The sequence below is a fragment of the Miscanthus floridulus genome, chromosome 10 (genome assembly GCF_019320115.1).
Source record: "Miscanthus floridulus cultivar M001 chromosome 10, ASM1932011v1, whole genome shotgun sequence".
Classification (NCBI taxonomy): domain Eukaryota; kingdom Viridiplantae; phylum Streptophyta; class Magnoliopsida; order Poales; family Poaceae; genus Miscanthus; species Miscanthus floridulus.
The window spans coordinates 24053391-24059062 of NC_089589.1; the positions used below are offsets into that span (position 1 = coordinate 24053391).

At 44.5% G+C, this 5672-nt stretch overlaps 1 long non-coding RNA gene across 2 annotated transcripts; it reads left to right on the forward strand.

The window, feature by feature from the left end:
- Positions 1 to 921: 921 nt before the first annotated feature.
- LOC136485672 (uncharacterized) lies at positions 922 to 3641 on the forward strand. Of its 2 annotated transcripts, XR_010766512.1 has the most exons (5): positions 922 to 1061; positions 2178 to 2302; positions 2412 to 2531; positions 2698 to 2846; positions 3403 to 3641. It is a non-coding gene; the product is annotated as an uncharacterized lncRNA (long non-coding RNA). The 2 variants fall into 2 exon arrangements; XR_010766511.1 differs by having other exon boundaries at positions 2178 to 2531.
- The last annotated feature ends 2031 nt before the right edge of the window (positions 3642 to 5672 follow it).

Consider the following 5672-nt stretch of genomic DNA (forward strand, 5'->3'; position numbering starts at 1 on the left):
CATCAACGCGGGGCAACCCTCGGCATCAGCAATCGAAACCTGTTGTATGCGAAAAAAAGTAGCGCCCAGGAACCCTCCTCCGTCAGTCTGATCCGACAAAAAAGAAATGAAAAAAAACTCCTCCTCGAACGCCGCCAACCAGCAGATCGATCTCCTGCCAGCCCCCGCCCAGACCTCGACGACGTTGGCAAGCAGGCCGCCAGGCCGGAACACCCGCCGGACGCAGCCAGCTGCCGCAGCCCGCCCGGCCACGGTTCTCGGCGCGGGGGGGGGGGCTACGGCGCCCGGCCGTGGAGCTAGGGTTGCGCCGGGCGGCGTCTGTGCGGCTCTCGGTGGCGACGCAGGCGGCTGCGATCCAGCCTTCCTCCCCGCGCTGCTTCTTATCCTCGCTGGCCGGGACCAACCCGGCCTGCCCGCACCGCCTCATCGCCATCGTCGTCGATCTCTTCGCCGTCAAGTGGGCTGTGCAAAACTACCTCCGCCCCCGGGGACGCCGTCGTGCTGCTTCACGTGCGCGCCACCTCCGTCCTCTACGTCGTCGACTGGGGCACCCATCCCGTTCTCAGTTGCTGACGAGGCCGACGCTGCCGAGGACGCCGCCAACGCCGCCACCCTCCAGGGCGGCCCCTCCGAGGAGGAGCTGCAGAAGAAGCGGGAGAGGAGGAGTCTGTTAGTAAACCTTGTGCACATTTTAGTTGGTAGATGCATGCATGTTTATCTGTTCAGTTAGTTTGCATGCGAACCTATGGCTGCCGTGCGCGTAGGAGGGCATGGCGAGAATAGCTCGCACATGACCCTGGGATGACCGGTGTTTCAGCGGCATCGTGGGCATGGGGATGGACGTGCTCGTAGCGTGATGCGCGGCTGGCCAATAAAAGGAGAAGCAATACACAGAAAACGCTGCTCAGTTGTTCGCAGCACCAAACTCTCGAGTCCAAGTGATCGTGTGTGTTTGTGTTGTGTTGAGTTCTTCACCGAGCTCTTGTCCTCGCCGCCGGCGTACATCGCCGTCGTCAGGACTGACAGAGTCGTGCACCAGAGGATGTCTGAGGTGCAGAAAGGTCTGCCCCTTCTCTTTTCTTGACTATACGTTTTTACTTTAATAATGTTGATTGACGATTTTCCTATGAAGTGTTTTATGCAACAATTTAGTACATAAAACTCTGACATGGAAGACAAATGTTAGTACATGACAGTTGATTCGTTAAGGAATTTTCTCCGGTTATTTTATTACTTGTTAATCTTTCATCTTTTGTAAAAAGTTGTAGCGTCAACGACAAGCCTGATAGCGTGGTTTGTTTCATGGTACTACTGCCCTCAGGCTTATTTAAAGACCCACAAATCATTTTTGGGCAGACATTAGTTTATGTTAAATCAATTAACTTGCGCCAAGCTCTGTTGTAAACTGCTAAGAATACTGATAGCATCTATCTAATGCTACATGTTTGTCGGTTCTCTTAGAATTAGACTGGGACAATAGCATCGTACTGGCAAAGCTACAAATGTACATGAAAGTAGGGTGCAAATACAACTGTTGCTGCAGACTGCATATCTTCACTGTTGATATTGCATTTTTTTTTGCTTGCTTAATTAATTCAAGAATATGCAATGGAACTGTCCTATGTATTATCGATATATATAAAGAGCTGTTGTGCTTAGTTATGCTGGGTAGTGTACATTGAAACATTTGGGAAATATTTGCTCGGATATGATTTTAACGTATTTAGAGTAAGCACAAGAAATTAATATTCAAGTGAACCTTGCCAATCATAATTATAATATTATTAGTTGCATGTGGCCCACCTATGCATTGATTGGGGGTTGGGGGTGGTGTTAAATGCTCAGCTGTATGTGCTTTACCGTACAGTGTTAACATCTGTGCTTGAGTGCTTCTAAGTTTGCAGGGGGCATGCGACAAAACTTTTGATGTGCCCTTGCTACTGTGCCTTAACTGATTTGTTGCATTTGTCTTGACAATACTCTTTTTTTTTCACCTGTCTGGATGTTTTTTCCTACGTTAGGAATGTGCTATTTCTGCATAATGCTGGCACACTACAATGAAACGGAAATTCAATGTAGGGAAGATAAAAAAATACTAAAAGCTACCTGCTTTTCTTTTTTAATCACCAATCATGATTTTCTTCTTTCCACCTGTCTGGATGTTTTTGCAAATACAGAAGCCCCTCTGTCTACTACAGAATGTTCTATCTGTCGACCACATGGAAGATTCTGGTCCTGGAGTTCCTCTTCCGACTAGAGGAAGAAGAGGTTGAGTAGATCCTGCACTCTCAACATTGGCAAGGTGTTTCTTTTCTTTTTGTGAATGCAGTTAAAATCGGCCTTCCTTTTTTTTAACACAATTTAGTTCAACTCTGATTCTCAATTGTGTGGCATATATACTGTGGTCTCAGTTTTTAATAGCTTGACTCACCGGCATCTTCATCCAAACTGGCACAAAGTTCATGCGAAAGATCCAAAATCCAAAACCGTTCTGAACCAGACTCAGTCTCTCTGTCAAATCAGGGCTACAGGTGAGGTCAAATTTGTTTGTTACTTCTTATGTCTATGATCCATGTGCTAACAACAACCGGAAAGATTGACATGCCTTGCATTGTGTCAAATATTCAGAGATTACCTCACATATTCACAAGTCAACAGTTCAAATAGATACACTGAATCGATGCTTTTGCTCCGTAGGATTGGGGAAGAGGCTACTGCCAATTTGCATGTCTGTGCACACTGTTGACTGAAGTGAATTTTGCCGGTGTCGGACTAAATGAACTGCTCATCAGTTCCTATGGCTGGGCAATTTTGCCCACATCCTATGATCCGTGCACCAGTACCAGGTACAAAGATTTGTTTTTCTACGCTAGGAATAATAACATTAGTTGTCATTTCCTTTAGATCAGATACCTTGCTATCCATCGACAAATGCTGCTAAAGTTAATGCATTTAATGTTGTTCACTGTCCGGTAAGTGTAAGATATCTTAATCTAATTTGTGTAAAATTGGACTGTATTAAAGAAAGATAACTAGATATTGCAACAAAAAAGTCCAATTAAGTTACAATTTTTCTTTCATGCAACGGCTAATACAGTGGGATGTTCAGATGGGCCACTTTTTAAATATAAAAAAGGTAATTTCTGGTTAATTGTTCAAGTTGCCATAGGATGGTGAGTCATACTTAACTCATTTCCTTTGATTTCTACATGTTTGCTGTTGGAGGCATATATATTAGATTTTAGGATGTAATTGCCATACGTGTACTAGATAGGTGTAGCAAACTAACCGTTTATTTCATTTTGAAAAAAACTAACCGTTATTTCACTGATCACTGGATGGAATACTTCACTTTCCAATTATCTTGTTTCTAGCATTTACAGTATATGATTGTTCACACAGGCGCAACTAGCTAGAGTGCACTGTTTTCCTTTTGATGTGTGAGAAACCAAACCAGAAAACTACCTCAAATGAATGCTCCACGAGACTGTTCGACAAGCACAAGACTGCTACATAGTATTAAGCATAAGACATTCCTGAGATGAAGACCTGTCGTAAATTTAATGAAATTCTTCAGTTCCGCTGCCTGAAGATTTCTTTAATTTTCGACTACTTGTCTGAAGATTAATCTAGGAGATGGCTATACAGAGAGAAATATTTTGCAAGGGCTGTAGTTTAGGGGACAGCCTGAACTTCATGTAAAATTCATTCTGAAAGTTTACCTTGTGGCAAATATGTCTATGTTCGTCATATATATGTCTGTCTTATTTTATGTTAAATATGTCGATGATCCATATGAGGTACTCATCGTTTGGTGGTAAAACACATTACACTAAGGTACATGATTAGCAGACAGAAACATGTCCTGGGACAACGAACTCGTGCTGCAGTTATGCATGAGTCTTTTCCGGATTATATACATGGTCCTATACAATTGCGTGAAACTTTCTATGCAAAAAGAATATCGTCGTTTGGTTGTTTTCATGAGCATCTCTGAAATTAAGCCGTGGTGTTAGCACGGGCACTATACTAGTATATTCAAGTTAGCAAAGAGCCTCAGCATTTATAGTCTGCAAACTGTTTTTCACAATGTAAAGTGACAGATGGCTATGGAGACCCATGGGTCTTTATTCATGATGCCCTTTTTCTTTTCGAGAGCAAGCCGTTGGCTGTTTTTCATTAAGAGGATAGGAAAATATCAAAGTTACACAATATCGACGAACTTTGGCTATTCCGCACCCGCTGGCAAGACGTTAGCGGCCTAGCAACTGCAGCCACACATACAAAGGATAGCATGGCGACCGTGTGTACAACAACAAGGCAAAGCTTTGGAACCGCTTGGCCTACTCTTCGTAGGTCACCAGACCATGACGTCGGCTCCTCCCAGCAAAGAGCACCCGCATGGCTTCCCGCCTACTCGGTGACAACGGCCCGACGAACATAGGCAAAGACTAGCCTGCACTCTGGGTCAGCTCGACTGCTCCACGTGAGGTCTTGGTTGACTGCACTCCGTATGTATTGGAACAAATTAAGGTGAAGCATATGCATACCAGTGCATCTAAACATCGATGATGCTGACAGTGACACAGACAAGGAGTCCATCCGCCTGCCGCTCACAACTGGAAACAGGTACGGTGTTTTTAGGCCTTTGCCGAGTGCCAAAGGCCTAAAAACACTCGGCAAAGGCTTTGCCTAGCACTGCACTCGGCATAGGCCACTCGGAGAAAAAAAAGTCGGCAAAGCCTTCTTTGCCGAGTGTCATTTGTCGGGCACTCGGCAAAGCCTTTGCCGAGTGTCGATAGGACACTCGGCAAAGCCTTTGCCGAGTGTCGACAGGACACTCGGCAAAGAAAAGTAGCCGTTAATGGCGCACTATCACGACGGTTGCTTTGCCGAGTGTCTCAAGGACGACACTCGGGAAAGAATTTATATAATTTTTTTCCGGATATTGTTTGCCGAGTGTCGGCTCTCGGCAAAGAATTTTTTTTTTAAAAAAAAGTCTCTTTGCCGAGTGTCTATGGTGACACTCGGCAAATTCTTCCCCTTTGCCGAGTGCCGTGGCCTGACACTCGGCAAAGAGCCCAGATTTGCCGAGTGTCCTTGCAATTACACTCAGCAAAGCTGGGAAATATGGTCTTTTCCTTCAGTTTTTGCCAGCTTTGCCGAGTGCAGTGGCCATTGCACTCGGCAAAGAGGCCTCAAAGCGTCAATAATTGCCTATTTTTTTTCTTGTTTTTACATTCCAACACTTCCATCACACATTCAAACAGAAAATTTCACAGATATTCATCACATTCTTCAAATCCATGGCATTCATCACTTACATATCACAAACACCATTTAGAAGTCACAAACATAAGTGTCTGAATATATCACATCGAAATTCACAAGTTCAAAAGTTGTTCATCATCTAACATCCTGTTTATTACCACAATTCCATGAACATGGACAAGTTCAAACTTATTACCAAATACGCCTTTGATCGGGCGGTGACTGATACGGATCCTGAGGATTAGACATGTACTTGGATAGCTAATTAGAAATTACTTGCATGTAAGAGACTGCAATTAACTTTCATACTCACATGTGTAGGTCCATCACAGGGTGAGGCTACAGGTGGAGGTGGTGGAGCGAGCAGCTCAGGTGGCACAGCAAGACCCGTATGTTGCCCA